Consider the following 20,928-nt stretch of genomic DNA (forward strand, 5'->3'; position numbering starts at 1 on the left):
CTGCAGCTTGGTTCCAGTGGCACGGTGAGCATATGACACATTTATGGCTATACCCCTCACACTTAGGGCATCACAATGAACAATACCAAAAAGTGATGGATGGAATGCTTAATTACAGCCATTGGTAATTACTTGGTCTGTATCCCAGTGCATATTTTTTTTGTTCACCATGCCATCTCAAACTAGCGCCAGTCTTGGTCATGCTCCAATGGGAACAGTGCAGTATGAACTGCTAAACTAGGCACTCGCTGAATCTGAATACAAGCAATCAAATCCCGATTTCGGATTAGTTGGGTTTCATCAGAGGCTGATGATTCAAACATTCCATCTATTACTTTTTTGTATTTTTCACTGTGTGGCCCGATTACATTAAAACTAAAAAGAGTATACCATTAGGTTCGCTCTAGGCCTGGAGAATTTTAAGGTGTTCAGATTATACCTGAATTCCAAGTGTGCCTCCACATGCAAAAGAAGATTATCCCCGAGGTTAGTCACCTGAACAGTAAAGGACTGGCTTTTGTGGCTTGTTCTCTGCAGCGATGCAGCACTTTAAGCAGTAAATGGGGTGAAACGCAAGGTTTCACTTCAGAAAAGATAAAGGAGGGCAACACACTCAAATATTTTGCAAATACTGCACAGGCTTCCATATCATTGTTTGGCCTCCTAGAAGACAATGGAGAAAGGTCAGGTAATATATAGTCTCTGCAGCCCAAGAAAGTACTACACGGGCGGCAGAAATTCCAGGAGCTAGAGCTTGGCCAGGTGTCGGCCGAGAAGACCATGGTATATGGTTGTTTTGATTTACTTTGCTATATGCTTTGTTGATTTACAGTACGAATAAATGGTACTTCTATTACTGTAATGACAAACCCAACCCAAGTTACGGCTAAATTCTGACTGCTGTCAAATCAAAAGGTCGCACTTAGGGTGGCTGAGCCTACCCCTCCTACACTGGTTACCTGCCATCTTGTCTTCACTTCTGATTATGACCAATTAAACTAAGCTGCAGTGTGTGGGTCTATCTCAGTTGTTAATTCCCCGAATCATCCCACACCTTCGAAGCACAACACCCGAGATGTCTTCTTTATGTGGTATGATGCGGACCTAAGTGCAGTCAAAGTCTCAAACCGTGTGATGGAAGCTAATCCTTTAGACAATCTGACAAGTTTAGATGCTTCAATCAGATAAATGATAACCAGGTATAAGGCAGTCAAACGAAAACAGTTTCACACAGAAAATGCCCTTAATTGTAAATAACCAAAAGGACATTTTGCATCTTCTTTGATACTCTCGCACCTGACACACACAAAAATCACGGATTCTTTCCTCACAATTAATACAAATCAAAGCCAATATAAAATAAATAGGTCCTGAGCCAAAGTAGTGGCATGGTACAACTATTGATAGAACTGATCTGTAACAAGTTCCACCACAACGTTACCAGCCTCCCAAATAAAAAATAGCCTATTATTAAAACCATTGGCACACGTGCTTTTGTACAGCACAGAAAAACAAAAAAGCAATATTTAAGGGTACAGACAAAACCTTATATTTGCCTTCGGAAATTCTCATATTTAATTTCGGGGTCTCTTTGCAAGCAGCTTTTTTGTCTTTGAATTAGCATCCACTAGGAGGAAGATAGATTAGATCCCCGAGAGGCAGTTCATAATCTGATCCTTGCTCAGCCAAAAGAGAGGAAAGTAAACACAACTTTGCGCCAGCATCCCTTCCTCCGAGTGAGTCACTCGGCATTTTGGCAGCTGACCAGGTTTTGCCCCTCATTTCTAGGAAAGTGGTAAGCTTACGCCCACCCTCCCTCTCGGCTCCTCCTTTATAGACTCCGCTTGCACTCGCAGTCAATTCTTTTACTTCCACACTAGCATGACACTACTGCCTTGGATTCCCTTCAATCCGCTTCCCGTTTCTCTCATACCTTGAGATGAATGGGATTCTTTTCATATGCCATAAATAGCACATTTCGGGGACTATTTTGTCATGTGTGGAGAACACTAAGCTACTTTCCCCGGAAAAGGAGTTTAGTGTCTAGGAGGTCGAAGTGATATTGGTACATTTTCAAATGCTTCATGTTTCCGTGCGTCCTTACAGCTGCTGCTATTTGAGAAGAAATACTTATTTTTTCTGGATGAGAACCAACTGGTTTTCAACACACTTCCAAACCTCTCGGCGAATTCTTGCAAATGTTCGAAACAGAGAATTCTAGCAAACGGCATGGGAAGAGCTACATAAATGAACATATAATGCAATTCAACACGCGTGTGTGTGTGTGTGTGTGTACACACACACAGAGTGACACTAATCCATTGAAAATGTATGTCGACTACAGTAGCTTGACGTGTGTGTACGTGTGTGTGTACGTGTGCGTGCGTGCGTGTCTTGAAGCCTTTACGTGGAGCCAGCCCTGCAGACAGTGACTAACATCAGCGCTAGTGCTCAGATGAACCATCAGCGAGCCTTGTATGACGGCTGTTAACCGAATTTAATCCCGAAGAACGGTCTACCTCTGCTGGCTCTAGGGTAAGGTTTGTAACCAGACGTAGAGCAGTACCCTCCGATATAGTAACGAGCATCAGTTAAAGTGTCTTAGTACTTTCGAGGAGTCTCGTCGGCACCTTGCGATGGAGTAATGGTACCAGAACTCAAAAGGAGTCCATGTCTGGCAGGATACCGACCTTATAACTAATCATTTGGGAGAGGGAGGATGACACAGGCCATCTCTCCTGTCGCCAGGAGTGAACATTAGTCAACATGAAATTATACAGCTTATTTACACCATCCCCGGGTTTCCTTTGTCTGGAGCACGACCACCCCCTGGGATTGCATTTTAAAGCAGGCTCTTTACCTTATTGCACACTTTCAACACCTCCGTGGCCACAAAAGTAATTCTTCTCTGATTTCATTTCTTCCAAAATAATTAGGAGAACAGGGAAGGCACGCTGTTCATTTAGATAGCAAGACAGAAATCCTCTCAGGAACAGTCAGACCAAACTACAGCAAACCATGTGGAACATAATAAGAAAATGGGCAAATCCATTTATCAGTGGTGCCAACAGCATATAAAGGAACAATGAATGACCAACAAGTGCATAAGGATTACCTGAGAATGGAAGGAGGCAGACTGAATTGACAGTAAGAGGCTTTTTATAATTCCTCAACGCTGTAGCTCACTTTTGCCCAATCAATTTCAACATGCACTGGCAGTGCTTACTTTGTAAATAAAAAGGTCCCGGTGCCCAAAGCTCTCCTCTGAAACATGCGGCTGCTGCAATTAAATGTGTGAACACGGAGTACTGAGGCAGCATAATCCTGAAGCCATCTCGGGCCTCTTTAATCCATTTACAGCCACTCGCTGCCCCTTCGGCTTTCTCCCTTTGCGACAGCTTTTCGTTTTACTCTTCCTCCATCTTTCTCATATTTCTCATTTGCTCACAGGAAATGCTTGAGGCAGAAAAATAAATGCCGGCCCTCAGAAATAAGTGCTGGTGCCCAGCACCGGAAACCCTCACTGTGCATTGGTAAATCCAACACGTCACATCGGTGAAACATCTACTGGCTTTGCCAATGTTCTTTTTAGCTTCTACAACAGCGCTCCTGCTAAGAACATGGCTGAAAACAAACAAACAAAAAATGCTATGACAGTGCTTTAAATTGAAATATAGACGTGCAGGTACTTACTATATAGAGTACCTGTTTACTCCTGAGAAGTGCCGGTACTCTACACATTGAATGTATTGCAGCAGTGTTGACAAAGGCAGGTACTCTCCCTTTCAAATTAAAGATGTGCAGGTACTCAGTACCGGACATTACCTGCACACTTAACGCACTGCTTTGACGTGGTCAACGCTTGCTGCATCTTAGTGCTTTTAAAAAAAAAAAAAATAATATGTCCACAATGCTGCAGCTGTACTACTGTTCAACATGGCTAAAAAACATTGACAAAGCCAACAGATCTTGCACTGGTGATTGGCCTTGCCAAGGTTTGTGTTTTCTAGTGAGAAGGTAAAGAGGATAGGGGAACAGGCCACGCAACACTCAAATTCACTGATCCTTTGCTTTCAATTAGTACAAACAAAGCCAATATAAAATAGGTTATGTGACAATGTCTTGGTGCAACTACTGATCGAACTAATCTGTAACAAAGTCCACAACACAGAAACATTTCTAAATAAACCAGCCTCATAAGTAACAAGAATTGCCAAAGCCAGTAGGTCTAACCTATACAACAGCTATTGGCTCTGGCAATGTATTTTGCAATGCTGTACGCCTGTGTAGCTGCTGTTCAGCATGACTAAAAGTTAGTGATGTTTAGGGTCAGAGCAGAGTGGGGGAAATAGTGTTGTACAGTGGATTTGTTGGAGTGCCCTAGAGTGGTGTAGGGGGGAGTAGAGTGGAGTAGGGGAGAGTGGAGTAGAGTTGAGTAGAGGGGGGTTACGTGTAGTTGTTCAGTGGCAGAGAGTGCCGTAGAGTGAAGTGGGAAGGATTGGATTGGGGTGGGCCTGAAGGATTTGGATTGGAGTGTGGTTGGACTGAACTGGAATGGATTGTGGTGGTCTGGAGTGAGTAGGAGTGGAATGGAGTGAGTGGGGTGGATTGAAATGGGATGGATTGGAGTGGGGTGGATTGAAATGGGCTAGAGTGGACTGCAGTGGGGTGGAATGGATTGCATTGGGTTTGGGGTGGACTGGATAGGAGTGGGGTGTGTTGGAGTGGATTGGAGTGGGGTGGATGGATTAGAGAGGGGTTGATGGATTGGAGTGGGGTGGATGGATGGGAGTGGACTGAACTGGGATGGACTGTAGTAGGGTGGGTTGGACTGTAGTGGGGTGGAATGGACTGCAGTGGGTGGACAGAAATGGGGTAAAATGGATGGATTGGAGAGTGACTGACTGAACTAGGGTGAGGTGGATTGGATTGGGGTAGAATGGGGTGGACTGGCTTGAAATGGGGTGGACTGGATTGGAGTGGGGTAGATTGACGTGAGGTGGACTGGAGTGACGTGGACCAGATTGTTGTGGCTCAGATTGGGGTAGGGTGGATTTAAGTGAGGTGGATTGGATCGAGTGAGGTGGATTGGATCAGGTGGGGTGGACTGGATGGAGTGTGGTGGATTGGACTGAGGTGGCTTGGATGGGGTGGATTGGATAGGAGTGGGGTGGACTGGATTAATTGGAGAGAGGTGGACTGAATTGGGGTTGGGTAGGTTAAGGCGGTCTGGAGTAGGGTGGATTGGACTGCAGTAGAGAGGATTCATGTGGACAGGATTGGACTGGGTGGATTAAAGTGGACTGTATTGGAGTGGGATGGAACGGGGTGGTGAGGGTGGATTGGATTGCAGTGACGTGAATTGGGTAGCAGTGGACTTGATTGGGGTGGGATGGATTGGAGTAGGGTGGGGTGGATTGGAGTAGGGTGGGATGGTTATCATTACAGATGGAGTTGGTTTTTTAAAGTGTATTCCCCGTGTAATATTTTCTTTGTTGAACCACGTGATTTTATCCAGCACTTTCTCCGTGACAACCACTAGATCTTCCCAACTCCCTGTTTGTGACCATTGATTGTGAAGCCACTCTTGTATTGGTCTCATATGCAGATTCACATTTGGAATAAAGCGAATACATGATGCCATTTTCCATAATAGTCTCCCCACAGCCCTCAAGGTCAGAGCATGCCCCTTCTGGTAGTGGTGAATCTCCTCCAAAAGAGACTGTGCCCTCTTCTTGCTGGGGAACGCCTCCCCAGAATTGTGTTCCGTCTTGCACCCAGAAAAATCTTTTCCTGTTCTGGGGATGATTTCTCAATGTTTAATGATAACCCCCAGCAACATCAATGTGCTCATTACTATCAGAATATCCTTCATGCATTTCTGGTAAGAGTGTGCCCTCACTTACCAGTCGTCTAGATATGGGTATACATGAATACCCATTCTCCCGAGATGTGCCGCTTTTGTATCAAGGCATTTTGTGAACACTCTTGGAGCTGACTTTATTCCAAAGGCTAGAGCTTTGAATTGGTGATGTTTGTCTACCACAAACTGTAGAAACTTTTTGTGTTTTGCATTCATCGGTATGTGTAAATATGCATCTTTTAGGTGTACTGTTGACATAAATTCTCTTTGTGGTCTTAATTTGTTGATGAACCGGTGATCCAAAAATCAGACAGAGGGATGGGTCTACTTTTGGAATTAAGAAGTATTTTGAGTAATTCCCCGTGTTGATTTCCTTATTTGGCATTGTCTCTACAGCTTCTTTATTAGTTCCATAACTTCCTTCAGAAGTAGATCTGTTTCTTCCTTTGAATGATTCCTTTTCTTTGGTCTTGTTGTTGGAGGGAACTTGTCCAGTGCTATGCAATATCCACATTTTATTAAGTTTAATACCCATTTGTCTGAAGTTATTTTTCTCCACTTCTGGAGAAATTTGTTTACAGGGAGTGCAGAATTATTAGGCAAATGAGTATTTTGACCACATCATCCTCTTTATGCATGTTGTCTTACTCCAAGCTGTATAGGCTCGAAAGCCTACTACCAATTAAGCATATTAGGTGATGTGCATCTCTGTAATGAGAAGGGGTGTGGTCTAATGACATCAACACCCTATATCAGGAGTGCATAATTATTAGGCAACTTCCTTTCCTTTGGCAAAATGGGTCAAAAGAAGGACTTGACAGGCTCCGAAAAGTCAAAAATAGTGAGATATCTTGCAGAGGGATGCAGCACTCTTAAAATTGCAAAGCTTCTGAAGCGTGATCATCGAACAATCAAGCGTTTCATTCAAAATAGTCAACAGGGTCGCAAGAAGCGTGTGGAAAAACCAAGGCGCAAAATAACTGCCCAGGAACTGAGAAAAGTCAAGCGTGCAGCTGCCACGATGCCACTTGCCACCAATTTGGCCATATTTCAGAGCTGCAACATCACTGGAGTGCCCAAAAGCACAAGGTGTGCAATACTCAGAGACATGGCCAAGGTAAGAAAGGCTGAAAGACGACCACCACTGAACAAGAGACACAAGCTGAAACGTCAAGACTGGGCCAATAAATATCTCAAGACTGATTTTTCTAAGGTTTTATGGACTGATGAAATGAGTGAGTCTTGATGGGCCAGATGGATGGGCCCGTGGCTGGATTGGTAAAGGGCAGAGAGCTCCAGTCCGACTCAGACGCCAGCAAGGTGGAGGTGGAGTACTGGTTTGGGCTGGTATCATCAAAGATGAGCTTGTGGGGCCTTTTCGGGTTGAGGATGGAGTCAAGCTCAACTCCCAGTCCTACTGCCAGTTCCCGGAAGACACCTTCTTCAAGCAGTGGTACAGGAAGAAGTCTGCATCCTTCAAGAAAAACATGATTTTCATGCAGGACAATGCTCCATCACACGCGTCCAAGTACTCCACAGCGTGGCTGGCAAGAAAGGGTATAAAAGAAGGAAATCTAATGACATGGCCTCCTTGTTCACCTGATCTGAACCCCATTGAGAACCTGTGGTCCATCATCAAATGTGAGATTTACAAGGAGGGAAAACAGTACACCTCTCTGAACAGTGTCTGGGAGGCTGTGGTTGCTGCTGCACGCAATGTTGATGGTGAACAGATCAAAACACTGACAGAATCCATGGATGGCAGGCTTTTGAGTGTCCTTGCAAAGAAAGGTGGCTATATTGGTCACTGATTTGTTTTTGTTTTGTTTTTGAATGTCAGAAATGTATATTTGTGAATGTTGAGATGTTATATTGGTTTCACTGGTAATAATAAATAATTGAAATGGGTATATATTTTTTTTTTGTTAAGTTGCCTAATAATTATGCACAGTAATAGTCACCTGCATACACAGATATCCCCCTAACATAGCTAAAACTAAAAACAAACTAAAAACTACTTCCAAAAATATTCAGCTTTGATATTAATGAGTTTTTTGGGTTCATTGAGAACATGGTTGTTGTTCAATAATAAAATTAATCCTCAAAAATACAACTTGCCTAATAATTCTGCACTCCCTGTAGTCTTCCTCCTACTGGGGACTGATTAAGAAACGGTTTATTGTTGTATTTTGTTAGCGATATTGTGGACGTTATTACTTCTGCAGTGCAGTCATTTACTGGTTGTATTTAAACTTCCCCTTGTTGCCTGTCCTCTTCCTCCGATTCTTCCTCGAAAGGAACCTCTTCCTTGATGTGGCAGGTTTGGTCAGGTTTGCTGCAGCGCAGATGTTTTAGTATTGATGTGGAACCCCTGATGAGAAGTTCCCGTTAAGAATGTGCCTCCTGAGGTGGGTCTCCTTGATGCAAAAGATTTCCGTCACATTCTACCGCTGAATTGTAAAGCCCCCATAGACTTAGCAGTCTCCTTGTCCTTTTTAAGTTGGTTAAGGTTTTCATCAACCCTGTTACCAAACAATTGCTGACCAGTGAACAGTATATTTATTTTATTTGCCTGGACTTCCGGCTTGAATCCTGAAATTCTTAGCCATGTATGTGGCTCAAGGTAATCCCCATCAGCTGACGGCTAGAAGTGTCTGCAGCATCTAATGCTGACTTCAAGTAGGTGTTGGCAATATTTTTTCCACTGTCTACCAGATGAGCAGCTCTTCTCTTCTATTTCTCTGGGAGGTGTTTTAAAAGATCTCCTACCTCCTCCCAATGTTGATGCATGTGCCTGTTAAGTAAGGCATTTGAGTTAGCAACGCGCCATTGGTTAGCTGCACTCCTTTCCATTCTGCGGCCCATGAGTTAAATCCTCTTGCTTTGTCAGGAGGTGTCCCAGAGGTGGATGGGATATTCATCCTTTTTCTGGCTTTCGCTGTGATAAGAGTCAGCTAGAACAGTACCTTTAATGTAGGAGGGGGGGGGAGGGGGTGAGGGGCTTTTAATGAGAATTTATATTTCGTCTCTGCCCTTGGTGTGACGTCTTTGCATGCTGCCGGCTCTTTGGATGATTCCCTGCCTTGATCTAGTACAGGTAGGTAACAGTTTTTTTGATTGGCTGGGCATAAGAGTTTCAGATAACATTCTTGAGGCTTATCCTCCTCTAATTGTACATTAAATTTATTAGCTGCATTTTGAATAACAAAATTATAAGTACCAATATCATCAGGAGGGCAGGGCTTGGATCGCTATAATTCCACTACTTCTTCTGGTAATTCCCTTCTGAGTATTTCCACTGTACTTCTATGTATTCTCCTTCTTCTGGAGGTTGTTCTGCAGTCTGCTCTTCTGTGTAGAAGAGTTCCTCCCCTCCTTCCTGTGACTCTGGGGTATTAGGAGCTTGAATTTACTCGACTTAAGTCGCCTCACCCTCTGTATTCTTCAAAATCTTCTGAGTAATTCGAAAACTACTTAAAAACTTTGTCAAATTCGTTTTTCTTTTGAATTAAAGTGGCCATTTCAGCCTCGAGGCTCTAGTTCGAGGGCTCTGTCATCGGGACTTGAAGTTGCCTGTTTTTTCTTCGAGGAAAGGACCTTCCTTGTCGAGTGCTCTTTCTCTGGGCTTTGGCGAACCCTTTGAGAATCTAGGCCTTTGGATGTTGACGCGTCCTTCGCCGCTCAAGTCTTCGACGAAGTATGTTTTTGAGGAGTTTTTGCTCTCCTGGAGGCCCTCTCAGGGGCTCCATCTGACTCCTTTTCGAGGGACAAGTATGCGGTCGGCAAATGTTTGGCTGACGACACTCCCTTGTCTGCCAGCGAGTTAGATTTTTTTTGACTCTGGATCTTTTACGGAGGTTGTCGACTCTTACCTCCTTTCAGATCTTATTCAGAGGTCCCTCCGTGACTTCTATGATTTCGCAGTCTCCTTCCTAGGTTTCTCCCTTTGCTCCTTCATCAACATTTTACTCCTCGTCGCGGGAGGGGCCCAGCTCCTTTAAAGCTAGGGTGATCATTTGGCCCTGCGTGGTGCGCCATTCTGTGCCTTGTTCTTACTAGGAGTGTTTTCAGTGCAAAAACTGCACAGGCGTTGCAATCCTTGCTTCGATTATCAACTGGAAGGCAGAGATTACACACAGGGTGTATATTGTTTGGTGCGTTTTTGTGTTGGCTATTTCTGCAAAATTTAAAAGGAGTTTTCTCCATCACACTGACTGAGGATCCCCCCCGTCCGGGTATTCTCGACCCTCCGAAGTTTTGTATAAAATTGAAGCCAATCCTCTGTCTTTCTCTTCCATAGATCTTGTTTGTAAGTCTTCAAGAACTTTGAAAAGTCATTTTCTGGTTATTGTTCACGCTTTCCTCTACCATTTGCAGACAATATGGACAAACCATCCAGACTCAACGGCAGAAAAAAAATAATCTGAAGATGGAGACAAAAGGTGTAAACATCTGGAGGAAGTGCAACAACGTCACAAGGGGACACCAAATGGAAGATTCATCAACGCCCACTAAACAGTAGAGAAAAAAACAGGATAAAAAACTTTTTAGATCTCACACAAAATTGTAGAATTTCCGAACTCAACCACTAGATGGCAGAATAATGAACAACAAGTGAATCCAGAAAAGGTTCATGCTGACAACTATAAATATAAAGTCTATGTAAAGATGGCTACAAAGATCATGAAAACTATGCTGGAATATTTCTGTATATGTGACTTACAAAAACGAATAAGTTGGACATTCTCAGTGCAAACATCAGTGAAGGATTTTTTAATGTATTTATAAGTATATTGTTATTTTAAAAACACTTCATATTCACTGAAAATACAAAGGTTAAAGTAAAATTATAGGTGTAATAAAAATGTGTTTTTGATTTAAAAAAAAAAAAAAAAAACCTTAGAAATGCACTGAAAAAACCACAAAGGTTAAAGTAAAAAAAACTTTTAAAAAACACACAAATTCAGCAGTTATAGTTAACAGCACTAACTATAACTTGTGTACCCACCATGCACTGCTTATGACATCACTCATGACATCATCCAATGAGTGTGCAAGTAAGTTTTACATAGTGGCGAGAAACTACCGTATTAATTCTACTTACTTTTGTAAATAGATTTGTAGAGGTACAGAACAGGTTAAAAATGTCTGCATCCATGAGTAACTGTGTGTGCGCAAGTGACAGTTCACTTGTATACATTACGATCTACTCAACCTTTCGGTTCTGCAGAAAAACTTTCAACATAGTAGATGCTAACCTCCCTAAGCACCCTTGAGTTATTAGACAGAATCATGTCAACGGGAACATTTCTATATTACATAGCAGAGTGTGTGCACCCAGCAGTAACCTATATACGCTTGCTTGTTTTGCTTCACTAGATGGACTATCTGTACAGTTTTCACCACAGTATGAAAGTGCAGGTAGTATGGTTCTTTATCACCTTCAGATCTTGGGTATTTTAAGAACATAGGGCCTGATTCTAACTTTGGAGGACGGTGTTAAACCGTCCCAAAAGTGGCGGATATACCACCTACCGTATTACGAGTCCATTATATCCTATGGAACTCGTAATACGGTAGGTGGTATATCCGCCACTTTTGGGACGGTTTAACACCGTCCTCCAAAGTTAGAATCAGGCCCATAGTGTCTTCTTTGGCAACTGTTGCATAGAATGTACACTATTGTTAGTAAATTATTTTCCCCAAGGTGGAATAGGTTTGTGGAAAGGAGTCAAACCAAAAAGTCTTGTAGAAACAAGCAAACAAACTGTCTTTTCTACCGGACCTGGCTGTCAAAGAAGTAGTGCTTTGTGAAAGTATGGGTAGGCACACACATCAGAGCCTAGTAGACGTCAAGGATCCCGTTAGGTGTTTTGTGACCAGAAAGAAGCCCTGGAACTCCAAACACCTACAGATGCGCAAAGTACCCAAGACCCAACTCAGCCTTGGTCCTTGCAGTACCACATGGTGGTTGTAGTGTGTGTGTGTGTGAGAACCTGTACCAGTCTCCCATTGATGGATGGCAGGATGGTCTTCAGGGCCAAATGAATGGACTGCAGCTCTAACAGACTGATTGGATGCTGGCCCTCCACTGGGGGCCAGTGTCCTCTGATCTCTTCTGCCCCATCAACCTAGCAGTGATGCTTCCGTCACCACTCTTAGTTCTGATCGGGGAAGGCAGCATGGGATTCCAATGTTCGAATTAGTCAATTATAATCCTTAGATTTCGTACAGACAAGGTTGGGACAGGGCCCAGAGGGAGTCACTTCATATAGAGATTTTGTAATAAAATGTCAGAATTTAGGCTGAGGGCTTTTTTTTGTCACCCAGTCTAACATACTATAGAAATTCATATAAATGTCTTCAAAATGTGATTTTCTGCCACTATACCAGAGTACATAACTAGCTATATATTATTATGTGATAGTCCATTGTCTGCTTAGGGACAGATTTTAACAAGGTTTGTTTCTGACTAAGTCTGTCTAGCTTTCACTTACTTTCAAGACATCCATATTCAACCCTATGAGATCACGGAGAAGAGAATAAAAAGCAAAATAGAGGGGTGAACTTAAAACGTGCTATCATTACCCCAGAAACCCAGGATCACAGCCACTAACTGAGCCACCCACACCCATTGTGAGAAAGGGAGTTTTGGTGGCTTCAATGGCTGGTAAGGTAGCTTCTCATGGGTGGCATCACTATCCCACCAATGGAAAGTGAGGATGCTAGGGCTGAGGACCATTGCTTTTCTGCCCAGATCTTTTTTTTTTTTTTTTTTACCATTCCTGAATACATTATCAGGGGGACGAATGTAGGAGACTGGGCATCTAGGAAACAGCATAATTAGATTGTCACACGTAGAAGAGCCCTGAAGACGTCATGGTTTTCCTGTGAAGGAGGCAGGGACAAAATACTGCAAAAGCCAACCCAGAGGAGAGACTGGGGCAGAGGTGGGAAAGATCTCAGCCAACCAGCAGTGGAAACAGAAGATGAGGTCTAGGTGAGCACCCCATGTCCCCATAATAATGGTATCCTCTCACAATCAGAGTAGACAAAAGATGTATACAAGGATTACTCCCCTGACCACAATCATTCTCCTTTTAAGAAGCCTGGAAGCAGCTATTACCCCCAATATGAGATGTTCCCACGAACAGAAGGGAATAAGACACTTGGGGGTTTTGAGATCCCAGAGACAACCTGAAATACTGTTTGGTAACTGGAATTGGAATCTGTCCTTAAAAGGTATAACCAAATACTTCCAGACTAAGTTGGAGAATCTATGCTGTGAGGACCACAGCCCTTCAAGAGACTAAGAGAGTGATTTGGAAGAAAAAAAAAAACTGCAATTGTTACTGCTTACAGGAAATGAACACCACTTCCAGCACACCCAACACTCTGCATCCTAACTGGGGATAACACTACAAGCACAGATAAAAATAAGAACTGCTGCTCTAGGCTTCCAAAAAAGCATGCAATTATGTTATTGTCTTAAACCGCCAATCACAGAGGATTAAATAGTTACTCTGTCAATAAGGTAAGAACAACTGCTTCGGAATATGTCCGAGCAGAGGAAGCTTCATTAACAGTGACGGTCATTTGTGAAGAGCAGACTGCCTATATGTTCCCCTGGGCACAGTGCCAAGGGAGATCGATGTCCTTTAGAGACCATCTAGCACTGGTCTAAAACACCTACTGGTGCCACAAATTGGTAAGAGTTGGAAACCTGATGCAAGAAAGCGCTCTGCAAGTCAGACTTTAAGGGTAGGAAAACTGTTTGAGGTCTTGACCTGCATTAGCATTTTTGACTCACTTTTCCTGTCTGTCCTCTAACAATTCAGAGGTTCCCACTCCATGAAAAGCCTTAGTTATTAAGAAACAATTAAGCGAAATAAGCAAATACCCGTGCTATATTTCCTACTGGGGAGCTGACACGGAGGAAGGACACGCTGACGTTATTCAGGCCCTTAAGTTATTTGGGGATCTGTAATGTGGGCATTAATTCACAGATTCTCATAACTGCAAAAATACCTAATCAGCCCTGGGTAACAAAAGGCATACTGCAGGAAAGCCCACACACATTGCCCGTTTAGTGAATTAAAATCTCGGAGGACATGGCTGATGCCCTTAACAGTGTCATTTTGACGGGGCCAGGCGTGGTAGATGCACAGTTGTCTTGTACACAGAGAGTAGTGAAATGCAGAGTAGATTGATGACCTGCTGTGCTGACTAGGAGCCACTGAAGTAGTAGGAATTAGAGGACAGGATGCCCAGATGCATCACATAACACACTTCCTGGCCATTTATTGCCAGGTGGGGAGGCAGAAGAATGAAGGAAGGAGGGAAGAGAGGGAAATTGATGGGACCATCTGGTGCCTTGGAAAGTGAATGGAAATGGAAAGTGAATTCTGCAGTTCTAGGGCAAGCAAAGGATGACTGGTAATATGAAAGGACAGAGCTGAGGGTAGACAAGTCCCAGCTGTCCCTGGATGATTATGGCAGTCACTCTTAGTCTTGCACAATATCATACTATAAACAAATCAACAGATAATTAAGCCACACCAATAAATATGATATAGGGAGGACACCCATGTAGAACCTGGCAAGAGAAAGCAACTTTAGAGAGCAAGTTCCGTTGTCTCCGAGACCCTTCACCATCAAAAGACTGCACTATGGAAACACTGGGTTAAAAGCAACAATGTGTTCCACTCTATTAAATAACAGAATAAATGGAATCTGAAAGTAATACATTTACATCAGAGGATGCAGCAGATAGAGATGGTTGTAAAATGGTACCAATGAGATCCAAAGAGTACAACTGGGCTATTGCTGTGCATGAGTAAAGAACTTGTTTGGTTATGAAAAGAAAATGTTCATATTACCAGCGACTGGAGTGAGTCACAAAACAGACAAAACAGTGTGTCAACTAATAGGAAGGTTCTGGTGATTTCAGCTCCCTTTTGGTGGACTAGCTCCCTGAAAGACTAGACCTCCTAAGTGAACCCATCTGTACAAGAGTTCACACACTGAAATAGCTGTGAAAGTCAATAGGAAGGACTATGAGGATAGTCCTAAGGGACAATCAAACGATGTGACTGGATTCAAGAATTGCTAATAGGAAAGTTACAATGACAAGATGCAAACTACTGGTTCACTTTTTTCCCTGTCATTTAAATAGCCAAGTAAATGAACAGGTGAGCACTGGGGAATACAAAAAGAAGCTTTGTGCCCAAACAAGTGTCTCATTCAACACACAACAAGGGAAGAAAGATTTGTGCAGCAGGATGAAGAAAGCCAGCACTCCATGTCTCACTGAGGGCCAGATCCAGCAAGAAAGACTTGCAAATTAGGATGGGCAAAGAGGGAAAGATGCATGCGAGCACAATCACTTATCCTACAGGAGACCAGAGATGATGGGGAGGAGGCAAGGAGCCATGAGACTGTTTCACAAGGACTCTGGGCTAGGATAGGGTGACCCTTGCTTTTTAAACGTAATTCTGAATAAATTCAGGTGGAATATAACCCGAAGATCATGCAAACTCCTTTATATGTCAACTAAATTACCCAGTAACCATAAACATGCACTTTTAGGGTGGCTCACACTATCTTAAACCCACCTGCTGATCGCATCAAATCCAATCTTCCATTTCAACTCTACACAAAAACACTGCTGCCCCCTCAAAGTTACCAGCAAAGGAAGAAAAGGCTTCTTGCACTGCGTGAGGAAGGAGAGCTCCACGAGAGTGTACACAGAGCACTACCATCTCATTTAAACAAGTTCAACAGAGAAACTGCATTAAGAGATTACAAGAAATGTATGTCCAAGGGAACGATCTGCAATTTATTACTGAGTTGCCTAAAAAGCAGCAATATACATTTAAGCCAGACAACCCATCCTGTTACCTGGCAATACCTTTAGTAAGGCTGTAGGAAAATGGCCGTTGTTGCAGTTAACTACCCCCACCCCCAACACACGCGCACACATACTTTTGCCTGATGCTGACTTGACAGAGTGTGCCACATTCCAGGTCCCAGCACCAGTGTTTTCACTAAAAATGAACCATTGTTTGCATAATTGGCACACCCCTGGCACACAGATAAGTCCCTTGTAAAAGGTACCAGTGGTACCAAGGGCCCTGTGATCAGGGAAGGTCACTAAGGGCTGCAGCATGTGCTGTGCACCCCTAAGGGACCCCTCACCTAACATGCACACTGCCATTGCAGATTGTGTGTGTTGGTGGGGAGAAAAAGGCAAAGCCCACCAACCTCCCCTCAGGGTGGCATGCACACAAACACTGCCTGTGGCATTGGTAAGTCACCCCTCTAGCAGGCCTTACAGTCCTAAGGTAGGGTGCGCTATACCACAAGTGAGGGCATAGCTGCATGAGCAATATACCCCTACAGTGTCTAAGACCATTCTTAGACATTTTAAGTACAGTGTGGCAATATTAAGTATATGGTCTGAGAGTTTGTCAAAACGAACTCCCTAGTTCAATAATGGCTACACTAAATACTGGGAAGTTTGGTATCAAACTTCTCAGACTATAAACCCACACTGATGCCAGTGTTGGATTTATTAAAAAATGCAGACAGAGGGCATCTTAGAGATGCCCCCTGTATTTTACCCAATCCTTCAGTGCAGGACTGACTGGTCTGTGCCAGCTTGCCACTAAGAGACGAGTTTCTGACCCCCTGGAGTGAGAGCCTTGGTGCTCTCTGGGACCAGAAACAAAGCCTGCATTGGGTAGAGGTGCTTCACACCTCCCCCCTGCAGGAACTGAAACACCTAGCGGTGAGCCACAAAGTCTCAGTCCTCGTGTTACAATGGCCCAGGGCACTCCAGCTAGTGGAGATGCCCAGCCCCCGGACAAAGCCCCACTTTTGGCGGCAAGTCCAGAGGGATAATTAGGAAAAACAAGGAGTCGCCGCCACCTCAGCCAGGACCACCCCTAAGGTATCCAGAGCTGAAGTGACCCCCACCCATCATTGCAGAATCCCTCCATCTTGGTTTGGAGGACAGGGACCAATAGGGACAGGAATGTGCTCCCCTCCCCAAGGGAGTGAGCACAAGGAGGGTGTGACCACACTCAGGGACAGTAGCCATTGGCTACACCTCCCTTACCCCTAAAAAAAAAAAAAACTAAACCTTGTATTTAAGGGCTCCCTGAACCGAGCTAGTCAGATTCCTGACAACCTCACAAGAAGAAGGCCTGCTTAGCTGAAGCCCCAGCAGAGAAGGAAAGGAGACAACTGACTTGTCCCCAGCCTTACCGGCCTGTCTTCTGCTGCAAAGAACCTGCAGAAGAAAAGCGACGCGTCCTGCAAGTCCACCGACCTCTGGAAAACCTCCAGAGGACTACCTGCATCAGTGAGGATCAAGAACTCCCGTGGACAGAGGGCCTGTCCAAAGAAGAGCATAAGAAGAAACCTCTTCTGAAGGACTCCCACCTCACTCCAGAAGCATGCGTCCTAACCGCTCTGCACCAGACGCCCACGGCCTGAGTCCAGGTGGCCCAAATGACTAGAGCGGACCCCCAGGCAACTGCGACCAAGTGCCCACCCTGGGTTGACCCCTCCACGACGCCTGCAGAGGGTATCCAGAGGACCCTCCTGACCGCGACTGCCCTGGACGAAGATAACTGACGCCAAAGGACCCACTGCACTCGCAGCCCCTAGGCCTTGGAGAAATCGACACCAGGTGCAGCGACGATCAACATGTGGCCCTCTTCCCTGTCCGACCGGTGGTGTGCCCGAGACAATCCCCGGACCTTACCTGCAGCACCTGAGTGACCCCCGGGGTCCCCTCAGAGTTTAATTGGAAACCCGATGCCCTGTTTGCACCCTGCACCTGGCCGCCCCAGTGCTGCTGAGGGTGTGGGATTGGTGCCTACTTGGGGCCCCTCCAGTGCTCCTCTAATCCCCCCTGGTCTGCCCTCTGAGCCGCAGGTACTTAACTGCTGGCAGACCTAATTCAGAGTATCCCCGGTCTCCATAGGAACCCACGTTAAAAATTGCTCAACTTTAACCTCTGCACCCGGCCAGCCCAGTGTTGCTGGTGGTGGGTGTTTGGGGTTGACTTGAATCCCCAACGGTATACTACCTATAACCCAGAGGCTAGAACAGTAAGTCGTGTACTTACCTCTAAAACTGTACTTTATTTTCTTCCCCCAGGAACTGTTCTGAAAATGCACTGTGTCCACTTTTAAAATAGATATTCTCTGTTTTCTTAAAAACTGTTTACTTGACTAAAGTGAAACGAAGTTACTTTGGTGTCTATTCTAAGTACTTACCTGCAACAGTACTTACTTCTGAACTGAGTCTTGTGGTTTTAGTAATAAAGTAACAAAAATGTATCTTTCTATATAAGATCCTATTGCTCTGGAGATAAGTCACTGAGTGTGTGTTTCTTCTATTGCTTAGGTGTGTGTGTGTGTGTGTGTGTGTACAGAAAATGCCTAACACTACCCTCTGATAAGCCCAACTGTTTGACCACACCACCACAAATCGAGCATTAGTACTCTCTATTATTGCTTGTGTCAAGCCTCTGGGGGAACCCCTGGACTCTGTGCACACTATTTCTCATTTTGATATAGTATATACAGAGCCAGCTTCCTACAATGGCAAAAAGAGCTGGGGATTCCTTACTGCAAATCAAAAAGAACTTGCACTGCTAAGCAATTGCCATTTTAAGGCATGATGCAATGTAGAAGCTGCTGGGTCCTTAAATGAGCAGTGTAATTTTTTTACTGCCTACCACGGTGCATTCCCCTCTATTTCTTTCGGTGTGTTTTTTACTTTTACCGAGCAGTGTTAAAAGTATATGCAGCAAGGTTAGAATTTAAGTTTAAGATTGTATTTGGACATTTTTTTTGTTTTTAAATAAAACATTTGGAAAATGAAGCCTGGGACAGGCTTCACTTTTTAAACTTGCATTAAAAACATTGTAACTCTATAAATATGTGGCATGGCAGATAAGACAGATGTGGCCCAATAACACGTCATTTAGAGCAACTATACTAAAACGTACATTCACATATGTGTTACTAAAAGTGCAGAGGTCAAATATCTGTTTATTATCACAGAAGAGTAACTTAAAATGAGAAAAACACCTGACTCGCATATTACAACTATTTCACACATGGAAACAATTATTCCAAACGTCACTGGTCCCCTTTAATATGATCTTATCGTATTGCCCAAATTTAACCGTGGATCAGGGTATTAGTTAACTGTACTTTTTAAACAAATAAACTCGAAAAAACGCCCTGACAATCAAATTTGCAGATCTGCTTCGCTTCGAGTGACCCATGGTGGCTTTTCACCACTCTCCATGGGAATACATCGCATATTATACTGAACAAATCTATCTACATTCTTTACATGGTTAGGCCTTCTAATTGAATGTATTTCGGTTGATTCAAAGATTTTATTTCACAGAAAAGAAGCCTGTGAACTATGTGCCGTAATTCACAGTGCTGCATTATTTGCAGGATATTCAGCTTTCCTAAACAAGTTCAGTTAAACACAGCGTTTAGTCAAAATATATAAATACATAAACAAAAAACAAACACAAAACACAGTGCTGATCTTCCACCATTAATCAGCACATTTGACAGGCTCACCCCTTGCAGGTCCAGTCTTGATGCAAACATCTACTAATGAAGCATCCCCAGTGTGTGAAAATAAACAGAGCCCTTGTCAGGCAAACGTTACACTGTACCACAATTAACTGCATTTTCTTTTTTTAAACAGGTCTCGTTAAATCTACTCTATAGTGTGAATATTCTACAAAAGAAAAACGCATTATAAAATGCATGTTTTTAATTTCCTTACAACGTGCTTTGCTTTTAAAATGTTATTTATAGTAATACACATTGCTGCTTAAAATACAATTTACATATATCCAGCAAAACACAATGAAGATCCTAGGATGCAGAAATGATGGACATCTACCAGTTCAGCTTGCTATCTAAACATGGGAATGTAGTGTGGTTTCTTTTTCCAGCTAATTATGGGGTCCTCTCCATTCAAGCAGACTCGTGGGTGCTCACTTTGCTAATCCAAAGCAGGGTGCCCACTGCATAAACTCCGAAAGAAGCCATTGGAGGGTTCAAATCCTTCCCGATTATTACAGTTTAGCAACTGAGCCTGGGCAAATTTCCTCATCAAGTCCTAATCAAACGGAGTTTCCAGGGCCGGCTAAAGCTCTGATGGCACACAGCGCAACATGTTTTTGGTGCACCCCCAAAATAACCTTCTCAACCGATTCCCCCACTCTCGCTCGCCCTCCACCAGTGTTCTTTATCTCCCCGTTGATTATCTCTTCGATGCGTTTCATTTGTTTTAAGGCGCTGGTTGGGGTTGGCTTAATTTACAAGAATGTATTTTTACCCAAACACTTTTCAGCAACATTAGAAAGAAATCATGAAAGAATGCAGAAAAAAAAACAATGTCCTTACCATTACCATGCAGTTTGCATGCAACTCTTTGATGTTAGTTCATAATTCACTGTACTATTTTAGAATTGTAACTTATGAACTGAAAGTAACAAAAGGATCTGTGACAAAAGCAGTAACCTACTGAGCTAACCACACAAAACAGTTCTGTGATCTGCATAGTACACGTTCCTACGTGTCAAACTGCCACTAGACAAAAATCCGATCTCTCTCCAGCACAAAAAAATAATCACTAGTGTTACCTTAACATTTCTATTGTTGCTTGAAATCTTCTGGACGCACATGAAACTCTGCAGTAGATGCTTGTAAACACAACTTATTTTTAAACACAGCTGAATTGCGCCTCACTGTCGGACTAATAAATACAGAAGTATGTCTAGTAATTGAGATTGTGCCTACGTTGGCTTCCAAATGAGGTCAGGGTTTCGTGCAAGCTTTGTGCTTAATCTTTAAGTGCCTCTATGATCAGGACCTCAAATGCTTAGTGTAAAAGATAACGCATTGAACTCTCAAGAACATATAGGTTAGAAAATCAATGACAGCTATTCACTTCGCATCCAAAATCAGAGGGACACCTAAAGTCCTACCTTTAGCATTCCTTTACATTTTTTT

The 20,928-nt window shown here is 43.4% G+C and overlaps 1 protein-coding gene across 3 annotated transcripts in view; it reads right to left on the reverse strand.

The window, feature by feature from the left end:
* The window catches only part of STK40 (serine/threonine kinase 40), a 354,611-nt gene that overhangs the window by 116,740 nt on the left and 216,943 nt on the right, over nt 1–20,928 (reverse strand). The window lies entirely within an intron of this gene.

The sequence above is a fragment of the Pleurodeles waltl genome, chromosome 3_1 (assembly GCF_031143425.1).
Source record: "Pleurodeles waltl isolate 20211129_DDA chromosome 3_1, aPleWal1.hap1.20221129, whole genome shotgun sequence".
Lineage (NCBI taxonomy): Eukaryota > Metazoa > Chordata > Amphibia > Caudata > Salamandridae > Pleurodeles > Pleurodeles waltl.